The following is a 13325-nucleotide window of genomic DNA, read 5'->3' as shown; positions in this document are numbered from 1 at the left end:
CCCCTATAGCTCTCTGTGGCAAAATATTCTAAAGAATTCCAACACTGAGAGAAGAAATTCCTCCTCATTTTCTGTCTGAAATTGACACTCCTTAATTCTGATGCCCTGTGGTCCTCAACTCGCCCATGTGGGGAAACGGCCTGTCAGTCAGGCCCCTTAGGAATCCTATATACTTCAGTGAGATCTCTTCTCATTCTTCTAACTCTGAGTCACAACCTTTGCTCATAGACAATCCCTCCACACCAGGGCTCATCCTAGTGAATCTTCTCTGAACTGCCTCCAATGAAATAATAACTTATGGAACCAAATGCGCTCACAGCACTTCAGATGTAGTCTCATCAGCACCTTGTACAATTGCATTGAGACTTCCCTACTCTTGTACTATAACCACCTTGAAATACGAGTCAACATCCCATTAACCTTCCTGATGACTGTTGCACCAGTGTGCTAGATTTCTGTATTTCATGGACAAGATCCCCCCCCCGCCCCCCTCACCACGTCCCTTTGTGTTGCAGCTTTCTACCATTTAGATTATACTGTGTTGTTCTCCTTCCAAAATGAACAACTCCACGTTTTCCCACATATTACTCCATTTACCAACATTTTTCTCATTCACCTAACCTATCAACATCACTCTGTAGACTGCATCCCACTGACATCCTGCCTATCCATCTATTTTGTGTCATCTGCATATTTGACTTCCTCCTTCCAAGTCAATAATGTACTTTGTAAACAGTTGAGGTCCCAACACTAGTCACAGTTTGCCACCCTGAAAAAGAACCCTCTTGCTGATTCTTCCCCATTAGCCAGGTCTCGATCCATGCCTCTAAGTATCTCTAGTACCATTGGCTCTTGTGTTTAATATTTTGTGAGGTACCTTTAAACACGTTCTGGAAGTCCAAATACAACACATCTACTGGTTGAGACTTCCTCAAAAAAGCTCTAATAAATTTGTCGAACATGATTTCCGTCATGATGCCATTAGATTATGATTTTCCAAATGTTCTGCTATTACTTCCTTATTAATTGATTCCAATAATTTTCCAACAGAAGACATTAGGCAAATTGGCTACAGTTACCTCTCTCTTGTCTCCCAGTATTTATTACTCATTCCTAGTTGCCCCTTTGACCGTACTGCTGGGCTGTCAGAAGGCAGTTAATGGTTCACCATTACATTTAGCCCAGACTTGGCAGATTTCTTTCCTCCAAGGGCATCAGTGAGCCAGGTTGGTGTTTATAATTAATGATCGTTGTTATTCTCAACATCATTGATAACTCATTTTGTATTCCTAATTTATTAATTAAATTTAAATGCCATTTGCTGCTGAGGTGGGACTTGACCTCATGTCCCCAAACATTAGCCTTAGCATCTGAATTACTAGTCCAGTGACACCATCTCCCTAAATCATTTCAGATTTGTAGCTGTGAAATGGTGCCCATTTCGACATTATACTTTTCAGTGAAAGATTAAAAATGAACAAATATTTTTATGATGATCCGTTGCACAGCTTCATGCAAGATGTCAAGTTTGTGATTATGCAAATAGTTTTTAGCAAAAGCTTGATTTGTATCCTAAGCAGCTTAATTTCAAAGAAAATTTGTACACAGTTTCCTGATGGTCTCAAATGTCTCACAGTTAATTCTTTCTGCACATTAAGGAAGTATAAAAGAAATACAAGTAGCTAAATAGTGGGTGACAGTTTATTTTTCTAAAGCCTTCCATTCTTTCCTCAAGAGTAGCAGTTTTTATTGATACTATTCATGAAACATGAATTGTCCCATTACCTCAAAAAAAACTTTCATTGTGCATACCAACAGATACCCCATTGTGATGGCAGTCACAGCTGACCCTGTAATTGCTCCTGGTCTAAGGTCCACTTCCAGCAATATCATTAAATAGTTACCTGAATTTGGATCCTGAATGCTGTCCTCTCCCCTCCCTTCTCTGTCCCAACCACACTCCTACCTTCCCAACCCCAACCACTTTTCTGCCTTTTCCACCTCCTGTTCCTTTCTCTTGCCTCTCCCTTCTCCTCCCCTCCCCTTACCCTCACCTCCTCACTCACCTCTGTATCCTTTTTCCTGCACATTCCACCTTCTCTCTTCCATTCCATCTCCATCATCCCTCTCCATCTTCACCCAGACCTTGTCACAACCCCTTCCATTTCACCAGCTCTTAGACTGGAGAATAGATGAAGTAATTATTTAAGATAATCAAATTACCAACGAAAATGTGTTGTGGTAATTTGTGGAAGACAGTTAATATCTGAATGTTTTCCCTTAAAGAATGCGGATCCTGTTGAACTGTTGAGTGGTGGTCTTCAAAACATAAACTAATAAACAACAAAGACGATTTGATTTAGATAGAAACCACAGTGCGAGTTACTTCATTTTACTTTCTCACTGAATTGATATCCATGTCCTTTGAAATGAGATTTTACATTCTCCTTTATTGTCGGAGCTTAGAGAATTCCTTCATTCAAAAAATGTTAAGTGTGTCATGAAATCATGGAATCCCTACAGTGTGGAAACTGGCCACTTAGACCAACATGTCCACACCGACCCTCTGACGAGTGACCCACCCAGACTCATTCTCCTGACTGATGCACCTAACTTAGACAGCCCTGAATACTATGGGCAATTTAGCATTGCCAATTCACCTGACTGCAGCTTTTGGCTTGTGAGAGGAAACTGGAATACCTGGAGGAAACCCACACAGACATGGGGAGCATGTGCAAACAGTCACGTAAGGCTGGAATCGAACCAAGTTCCTGGTGCTGTGAGGCAGCAATGCTAACCACTGAGCACTGTGCCACCCAATATGTGAGAATATTCGAGGAAAGTATATTCACTTCCTTGTAAACAGAGTTCAATCCTTACTATTTCATATTAATGTTTTCTCCCTGTGCCTTAGTTGAATAATAGTGTTTTAAAAATAAATTGTTTAGCTAGATATCCAATGTAAGTAGCAAACCATCACTATGATTTACCACTTCTAAACCAAACTACTTCAGAATAGAGTTTCTCAATAAATTAAATAAAGAACTGTGGATGCTGTACATATGAAACAAAAGCAGAAATTGCTGAAGACACTTTGTAGGTTTAGCAGCAGCTGTGGAGAGAAAAACAGAGTTAATGCTTCAGTCCAGTGACCTGTCATTAAAACTGATCATGGGTCACCAGACCTGAAACATTGCCTTTGCTTGTTCTCCACAAGTGCTGCCAGACCTACTGGGTTTTTCCAGAAATTTCTGTTTCTGTATCAGAGTTTCTATTTGGCTTATGTCTGGCATACATTTTCTCTTCTCTGGACACTCTTCATCTAAAATGTTTGGAGAATTCAAATGTAGAGTACAAGAGCTGAGGGTTAGACACTCTCATGTATGTAAGGATACTATTGGAGTTTAATTAGCTGCATATCCAGCTAAGAATACTTAAATTATTTTTGGATTGCCAGGTTGTTCTAATTTCTTTTCAGTCTTCTCTTTGAGAAATTAGTGTGAAGTAGTGAAAGAATTCACTTCAAATAAACACTTGTTCCATGTGATAACCATATTTATACTAGCTGATAGAATTGTTAGTACTGTATATGAGGAAGTTTTAAGGGATCCCGTAGTCAAGGTAATGACTGATCGTGGAATGTCTATGATCATTTACACCCACTAGAAATTAGACTCATTCACCTGTCAGTCATTTGTGCGCTGACTTACACTTGTTCCTCATTTCAATTTTATCTCAATTTTAAAATCCCCATCTTTCTTTTCATTTACCTCCTTTCATGCTCTTCCTTGCAATCTCTTTCAATGTTGCAACCCTCAAGTTTCTCTACTCCTCCAATTCTGGCTCTGACTTGCCTGGCTCAACTATTGTAGGATCAATGGCTATGCATTAACTGTCTAGTTTTGAATACCTGTAATACCCTTCCTAAATCTCTGTACCCTGTCCTTTCTTGACCAAGTATTTGATCATTTATCCTGATACATTGTTATGTGGCTAGGTGTGAAATTCCTTTTGATTTCTGCTGTGAAGTACTCCAGGACATTTTGCTGTGTTAAATCTTTTATTCGGACGATTGTTATCATATAGCTTTGAATAAGGTCAGAAGTCACATGACACCAGATTTATTTGAAATTTGATGTCATGTGACTTCTGACCTTGTTCACCCCAGTCCAACACTAGCACCTCCATATCATAGCTTTGAATGTCAACACACAATTCAGGATTGGAACTCCTTTCTCTACTTCCCTGACTGGAATGATTTAAACTCTACATAATGCGTTACAGGCAGAAGTGTTGCAAAAGGCTCTCCTTGACTTTTCAGGTATGTGAAACCAAATGGAAAAATTTTGACCCCAGTGATAGGTTTATCTTTCTAGATCTAAGCTGATTTATTAGTGATGTCAGAGCACCTAGGTCGATGGCAAGTATGGCTGCTTTCGGTATCATTTTGCTACACCATCCACAGCTGATTGACTTTCAAACTTCTTAGATACTAAGTTCCTACTCCCTTGATCCTAATCTTGCTAAACAGCTGATCACTCAATTTCCCCTTCTAGCCTTTAGGTAAATGATCATGTTAAAAGTTTCTGTCTGTTCAAGGGTTTTCTCTCTCCCTCCATTAAAACTGAAGTAAACTATCCTCTCCTCAGAGATCCCAAATCATGACTCCAAAGCTTTTGCAAACTACCACGACACCTTTAGCTTCCCTTTCCTCATCAAAGTTGTTCAGGTTTTGGTGGCTCTCAAATCCATGCCTATCCTTTTGGAATTTGTATTTGACTCCATCCAATCCTGTCCCACAAAGTCACAAGTGGCATCCTCCTTTTTTCACCAGCCTGGTTCTTTGATATGGTTGACCACATTGTCCTCCTTCAATATTTTGTTGCTCCCGTATGCCTCAGTGGACTGTACTTTCCTTGATACATTATTGTGGCCAGAGTATCACTTTCAGTTAACATCTCTTGTTCTCTTACTGTTACTTTTGGTCTCCCCTCAAAGACCTGCTTGTAGCCCCATCTATGCCTCTCAGCATCATCATCCGGTAGCACAGTGTTAGATTTTACATTTTTCTTGGCAACCAGCTTAACATTGCAACTACTTTTTTCAATTCCTCTGTTGTTGCTAACTTATTCGACAGCTGATTTGACATCCTGAACTAAAAGAGCAGAAATTTCCTTCAATTAAACGTTAGAAGACTGAAGCCATTGCCTTGATCCCTATTCCAAATTCTGTTCTCGAATACTGACTCTTCTCCCTGCCAACCACCTCACCTAAACTGTTTGCAACCTTTTTTTTTTGCCTTATTTGACCCCACCATGAACGTCTAACCACACAGCTAAGCCATTGTTGCAAGTGCCCAGTTCACCTTTATGACATTGCCTACTCACCCTGCCTCAGCATATCTGCTGCTAAAGTTCTTTTTCATGCATTTGTTACTTCTAAATTTTAGTTTTCCAACATACTCGTGGCTGACTTTTAATTACTTGAATACAGTATCCTATATTTTGCAGTCCCATTTTTAATTAAAATTTAAAAATTATTGCTCAACCATGTTTTTTAAATTTTATGTTTGAACTTTTAAATTCCATGGACATGATAGTAGCTGAAATCAAATAAAAAGTTAACATTAATGCTGCACTTGGGGGCATGGGTCTTTTGGCATATGAAAGTGTTTCATAGCTGGCAAAGTAGACATGGTTATAATGAAAACAAAAACAAGCCGTTTTTGCTCAGTTAAGTGCCACAACGGCAAGGGACGAATGATCTTGAGGGATGAGTATTGTCCAGAATGTATTTTTCCAGGAGTGTTGGTAGACCTTTTACATCATTGAAAGAGCACACGTGACTTCATTTAACTTTGGATCCAAGCGACAGTATATGAGACAGTACAGTGCTTCCTCAGTAGTGTATTGGGTTATTAGCCTGGACTGCATGCTTAAACCTCGGCTTGGGATTTGCATCTCAAACCTTCTTGCATAGGGATGAATGTGTTGTTTCTGGCATCTTTTCCATAAACATACACAATCCATGAATTAGCCACCAGTCGCTATCTTAATATCTGATCACATATGGTACCTTCATTTCAAATAGCAAGTAACCTTTCACAATGGGATGGTATGCAAATGTAGAGTCACTTAAATTTTCCAACTAGATTCCATGTTTGATCTATGTGTGAACCATTGTATTAAGTAAGTAAACAGAGATTTGTTTAAATACATGTTGAAAGAAGGAGAAATACAATTTTGTAATAAAGCTTTTCAATAAACCCCAAAAGCTATTAAGCGGGTTAAATATTCATTCTGAAACTGCACTAAAAGAACCTAATAGAGTTCCCAAGCTGATGGTTACCCACAACAGTAACTGAGTCAGCTTTTCAGCATCAGGTAAAGTCCCTTTTCACGACAGTACAAAAATATTCTCAACCCTCAAGTTAGGTTGTAAATTGGGACAGTGGAGGCAGACTACTATGCCTCCCCTCCCTCCCCTCTCCTCAAGCATTGAGTCATCCACATAGATTGACTGATTCCCAACACTCTGTGCTGTTAAATTAATAACTGAAAGCACATCTGATATGTTGAGTCATTTCAATTTGATTAACACCTCCATTGTGTAGCTGAAATACTGGTACTTGCAGCATGAATGTTAAACAGTATATGGATTGCAGTGGTTCTCAAGAGCATTTAGGCATGAACAATAAAAAACTGAACCTGTCAATGACACCTGTATCCCAGAAAATAAATTCTGCATCAATAGGTAAGAAGTTACCCAGATTGTGGTTTGATGCTTATTTTCCACTTGCTGAAATATCCAGTATAGCTTTTTACTATAGCTATAATGACTTAGCTGAAGAAACAGAATGCTGTATATGCAGTGTTTGCTGATGACTCTAAGTTAATTGATCTAGTAACTAGTGTAAATGAAGGCAAAAAGTTGTAAGTAAATTGGTAGATTAAACATGGGGAGAAAAAAAGCAGATGGTGTTCAACATGGGGAAGTGTGAGGTCATCTACTTTGAAAGTAAAGAAAGATTGATCAGTATATTTGAAAAATGGTGAGAAGCTAGGAACTGTGAAGGAGCAGACAGATTTAGCTGTCCCAAATATAGAAGTCGGTAGAAAAACAAGTGGACAGTCCAACACAAAAGGCAGGAAGAAAGAGAAGTTGAATGATGGCCTTAATTTCTTGAGAGGTGGAACCAAAGGAGAGGCAATTATATTACAGTTGCATAAAACTCTGGTTATCCCTATCTTGAATACTTTGTTAGTTCTAGGCATTATATCTCAGAGAGATACTAAAGTTAGAAGGGTTATATTGTGAAAAAGTGCACTTGTAGGTGGTTCAGTTAGCTTTTCCAGGGTCATGAATCAAATGGATTGTGTTGATAGGCAGAAATGTCTGTCTTTGTGTGGGAGCCTAATTCGTGTACCCTAATCAAAAAATTAGAGCTAGGCATTTCCAGTTTGGTTATATTTATCTGGTAGTGGAGTGTGGATGTTGCTGATGAGACCAGTATTTATTACTCATCTCTATTTGCCCTTGAGAAAGTGGTGGTGAGCTGCCTTCTTGAACTGCTACAAGGTAGTTTAAGTTCACATGGACCATCTGGGACACCTACCTCCACTTCCTGGTCCTCTCCATCTCAATTTCCAACGACCGACTTCACATGGACATCTACTGCAAATCCACCGTCTCGCACAGCTACCTGGACTAACCTCCTCCCACCCTGCGCTTTCCCTTATTCACAATTCTTCCACCTCTGCTACATCTGCTCCCAGGAGGACCAATTCCACCACAGAACATCCCAGATGGCCTCATTGTTCAAAGACTGCAATTTCCCCTCCCATGTGGTCAACGATGCCCCTCCACTTCCTGCAATTACGCCCTTCCCTCCAGCCCCAACCCCTCCCATTTATTTCTCAGCCCACTCCCTCATTCCTGATGAAGAGGTTATGCTCGAAACATCGACTGTCCTGCTCCTTGGATGCTGCCTGACCAGCTGTGCTTTTCCAGTACCACACTCTTCAACTCTAATCTCCAGCATCTGCAATCCTCACTTTCTGTTGCTATAGGTAGAACCATGACGCTGTTAGTGAAGGAATTCCACGATTCTGAGCCAGCAACTCTGAAGGAACAATGATACATTTCCAAGTCAGGATGCTTGAAGGGGATCTAGCAGGTGGTAATGTTCCCATGCATCGTCTGCCCTTATCCTTCCGGATGGTAGAGGTCACTAGTTTTAAGTGTTGCGTTGAAATAGCCTTGGTGGGTTGCTGCAGTGCATCCTATGAAAGATACATATTGCTGCTTCTGTGCCTTGATGATGAAGCGAATGAATATTTTTCTGTTGCACTTCTGATTTGTGCCTTGTGAGTGATGGACTAAGTTTGCAGAGTTTAATGACTTACTCACAGCAGGATACACAGTCTCTGACCTGCTGTTGTTGCCGTGGTTTTTTATGACTGGTTTAATTCAGTTTCTGGTCACTGGTAATTCTCAGGTTGTAGTTAGTGGGACATTCATTGATAGTACCATTGAATGTTAAACACGATGCTTAGGTTCTCCCTCGTTGCAGATAGTCATTGCCTAGCATTATGATGCAAATTTTACTTGCTGCTTACCAGTTAAGGCATGGATCATGTCCAGTTCTTGCTGCATACAGGCTGTAGTGATTCTGTATCTAAGCGATCACAAATGGCATGGTGCAATCATCAATGAACATACCCAATTCCTATTTTGTGGTGGAGGTAAGGTCATTGGTGAAGTAACTGAAGATGGTTGTGCTTAGGACACTATTCTGAGACATTCCTGCAGTGATATTCTGGGACTGAGAAGACTGATCTCCAACAACCACTGTCATATATGCCAGGAATGCTTCCCAACCAGTGGAAAGTTTTGCTCTGAAACCAACTTCATGCAACTCTTTGAATCCATACTTAGATGCTACATTGTTGTCAAGAGCAGTCACTCTCACCTCACTACTGGAACTTGTTTTTTTTTGGTCTGTAATTGAACTGAGGCTGTAACGAGGTCTGGAACTGGGAGACTTTGGTGGAACCCAAAACTAGATATAAGTGAACAGGTAATTTTGTGTAAGTGCTGCTTAATAACATAGTCACTCATCTTACTATGATTCAAAGACTGATAGGGTGATAATTGTCTGGATTGGATTGGTCCTAGATTTTATGAGCATGATTTACCAGGGCCATTTTGATTAGATTAAATTAGATTACTTACAGTGTGGAAACAGGCCCTTCGGCCCAACAAGTCCACACTGCCCCGCCGAAGCGCAACCCACCCATACCCCTACATCTACCCCTTGCCTAACACTACGGGCAATTTAGCATGGCCAATTCACCTGACCTGCACATCTTTGGACTGTGGGAGGAAACCGGAGCACTCGGAGGAAACCCACGCAGACACGGGGAGAACGTGCAAACTCCATGCAGTCAGTCGCCTGAGGCGGGAATTGAACCCAGGTCTCTGGCGCTGTGAGGCAGCAGTGCTAACCACTGTGCCACCTTGCTGCCAACATTTTCTATGTTGCCAAGTAAATGCTGGTTTTATTTTAGCAATTTTCTAAAATTGGTCCTAATTGTTCCTAATGATGAATGTCAGTGAAGGTTCCTGCTCCTCATTTTATTCAGTTAACATTTAGCTTCAGAAAATTCTCAGTGAGGACAGCACAGGGGCTGTATGCCCTCTATGGTAGAATTGTCAATGTATATGAAACTTGAAAAATGACTGCTTTAGTGCGATCTGAGAAAGCTGCAGATATCTGAGAACCCATGCTACAATGCGAGTTACATACTTTAGGTGGGCTGTTGTGTAATAGAAGTACTTTATTTTCATAGTGATAGGAGTGTTGATATGTTCCAAATCAATCTGTTCAGAGATATTGTGACATACGTCTGGGATTCTTGGGACTTGAACTTAGACTGCCTAGCTCAGATGTAGGGACACAATGGTTGTGTCGCAAGAGCCCTATTTTCTAGTCAATCTGTTCAGAGATGCTATCACATACCTCTGTAACAGGATTGGATTTGAACCTGGGCTTCTTGTTTTAGAGGTAGGGACGCTACCATCATGCCGCGGGAGACCCTGTGATAAGTGTTGATACTTTGAGCAACAATTCATTCAGAGAAACAGATTGACATTTAAACTTGAGTCAACCCAATGCCTGACTGGTAAGAGAAATTGGTAGATTTGAATCATATGACTATAATAGGTTTATAGTAGCTTTTCCTCTAAATTCTCCTGTACATTCTGACATTTATCAAGGAAGTGCCAATGTATGTGTTGCTCAGGGTGCTATGTGTGTGTGCTGTATGGTGCCTCAATGCACTAAAATTACTTAATTAGATTTTAATCAAAGTTCCTGTAACTTCCTCTTAGACAACTGGGCTCCTTTTGTAAACTGGGTGTGCTAGGAACTTTGTGATTGAATGGAGTTCTTGAGCAAGTCAGAATTCTTAAGTAACCAATGTTGTGTGAATTGAAGCCACTACTATTGATTAACTCATCAGTGATCAGCTGCCTTGATCACTGATTAGTTTCAAAGTGACATGGGACTGCTCATCTTCCATTGTAGCTGAGTTTGCCTTCTTCTCTCATGCATAGTGTTAAGGAACCAGGGAACTGAAATAAATTAGACATTAAAGCAAATCAGATGCAGTTCTATTTGTAAAAGCAATTTGTCAAATGAAACTAAGAGAAAGTGAGAAAAAAAACAGCCAAGTGTATATGTTGGAAAATATTCTGTTTTGTGTTTTAAAAAAAAGTGTCATTTAAAAGATGTTGGAATGTGGGTGTTGTGGCTAGGCTGATAGTTACTGCCTATCCATCTTTGCTATAGGATGATGGTGGTAGAGTATTTTATTTAACTGCTTTGAATTCTTTGTAGCTGTTTGATGTAATTGGTAATCTGTTAGGCCACTTCAAACGGCATTTAAGAGTTTGATTTCTATATATCCTTTTCACACTCTACAGGAAAGAATCATATTGTGAACCTTGCCACTCCATAGTCACCAAATCAGTATTACTCTGTAGAAACTTTTATTTTTTATTGACATTAATTGTACCACTTTATGCCTCTTGGCAATGCAGCAATTACTCACTTCAGGTTTGGGTATAAAATCTGGGATGATACTTTAATGCTGTAATGGAGTATTGAATTGATAGAGATGCCATCTTTAGGTCAGAGTGAAAGCCCTTTGTAGCTTGTTGGGTGAACAAAAAAAAAGGCACTATTTCAAAGATGAGTACAGGATTTCAAATAATATTAACTCTCACACAACATTATCAAAAATGGAAAGGGTTAAAGGATTCAATTATGGATTTCAAAAGGAATTGGTTAAGAACCTGAATGGAAAGTTTGTAGGAAAAGAGAGTGGACTGAAAGGAACTTAGTTGGTTTCGATGGCAGCTGACACAGACTCAATTGGATGAATGTCCTGTTTTGATGTAACTGCGCTGTGATTCTATTTGCTGGCCATTATTTTTCCATTATTTAGTTACTGTTGTGGGAGGTTCCTAAATGTAATATTTTTGCTGCATTTCTTACAGCAGGGAGCATTCTTAAATATTTGACTATACAGAGCTTTCAGAGGTCTTCCGTTTGTGAAATGTGTTTATTCAACACAGATCTTAGATTGTACTGACTTACGCCTTGGGGTAGGAAGTAGAATTACATGGCTGTAGGCTGTTACAGACTCTATGGGTAAACAGTGAGCCAAATTTACTGAATGAAGTAAAGAAATTACTAACAAGAGTTCTCTCCTTGTACTGGTAACTTAAAATGAATTGGAATCAGTGTAAACTAAATCTGAATTAACAGGCCTATGGTACTCCAAGTACAAAGGTCATTTTCACAAATAGTGGTACAACAAAGACAACTTGCATAACCACATGCAATTCCAAAGTTCTCTAACTTGACCTTTGGTATAGAGGATCACTCAATTGATGTGGCCTTCAAGTCGCATTCACCAGTCGTATTCCATCCAAGATATAATCATCACCCTAACAGCATAGTCCTGTAGACTTCTTTGGTTAGCATCACAACAGTCTTCCAGGCACAGATTCCCATGAGAGTCTTTTATTAAATCCCGTTTGAACTTGGTTAAATAATGGGCTTTGGCAAAACTGTAGCAGTAGCAGTAAAATGGTCTTACCTATAAATCCCTACTCTAACCATCTCTTCAGCTTTCTGCCCAATATATAACTATTACAAACACAGACCTCTTTGTAAATATGCCTTTGTTTTGTGCCAACCTGCAATGCAGCTCTTCTTTGTTATTGATAGTATAGCTTCTTTGTTTGTCTATCTTTATGTATGACCACACAGCACTTTTGCTGGTACTGCTGCAAGTAGTAGGGCGCTCGGTCACATGGACAAGTATGTCTTACTATTTAATAAAATTGCAATAGATGCAAGTTCTTAAAAGTCCTTTCCAAACATTCCTTAAAAAACCATTTCAGTTCCTGAGGCATTTTAAAGAAATTACAAATTTTCTGTGTGGTACTGCTTCTGAAAGAAAGATATCACTGGCTTTGCCCCAGTACTTTACTGTAATGTCTGTTCTTCATGCAATGTTCCATAATGATCAAGAGTGGGAACTCTGCTGCCTGAAGCTTGAGGATGCAGAACCCTAGATGACATCATATTGATGAGCAGAATTAACACTGTAACTTGAGCCTTTACTCTGTGGAACTTGCTAAAGGGAATGCTAGGCAATTGAGGTTTTATTGGAATGTTGCTTTAAGATGTTTAAATTATCTTGGGGAATATGCTTTAATTCAGTTTCCAGTTTAAAGTCACACATTCTGAGCGTGTTAGATATACTATTTTTATTGAAAGGTGGGTAGTTGAAATATAGGTTGAGGAACTGGGACAGCAAAACTGACGCACAGCAATGGCATCACGAGTAAGGGGTTTCAACTGCAGTGAGACTTTTAAAACCGTAATTTCCATCATAAAGGTGGATATTAATTTATAATGGAGGAAAGTGCACTTAGATGTATATAAATGTTATGCAAACTAAACAGTTGCATGCAGAAGTTTGCACAGAGATCAGATTTTTAATGTGATCCGGAGAATCACCTCATTGCTTATTTTCACATAATACTATTGATATGCACAATGGAAACTTTTCATTGAAGTGTGTTTAGGAATATACTTACAATCAAAACATAGTATTATCCATGGGTGTACAGCAGTACTCCAGTTTGGAAATCTGGTAAAATAATGAGCATGTTATCCTTTAAGGTCCAAAGAGCTGAAAAGCTGCCTGTCACGCCTACCTTGGTTTCAGTCATATGTGTTGATATCC

General features: G+C 39.5%; 1 protein-coding gene across 8 annotated transcripts in view; it reads left to right on the top strand.

Annotated features, from left to right (window-relative positions):
- eps15l1a (epidermal growth factor receptor pathway substrate 15-like 1a) overlaps positions 1 to 13325 on the top strand; it is a 377875-nt gene that overhangs the window by 226364 nt on the left and 138186 nt on the right. The gene's annotated exons all lie outside the window — the stretch shown is intronic.

This window comes from Chiloscyllium punctatum, chromosome 24 (assembly GCF_047496795.1).
Source record: "Chiloscyllium punctatum isolate Juve2018m chromosome 24, sChiPun1.3, whole genome shotgun sequence".
NCBI lineage: Eukaryota > Metazoa > Chordata > Chondrichthyes > Orectolobiformes > Hemiscylliidae > Chiloscyllium > Chiloscyllium punctatum.
The sequence above is the reverse complement of the archived record's forward strand: the minus strand, read 5'-3'. Positions and strand labels throughout refer to the sequence as shown.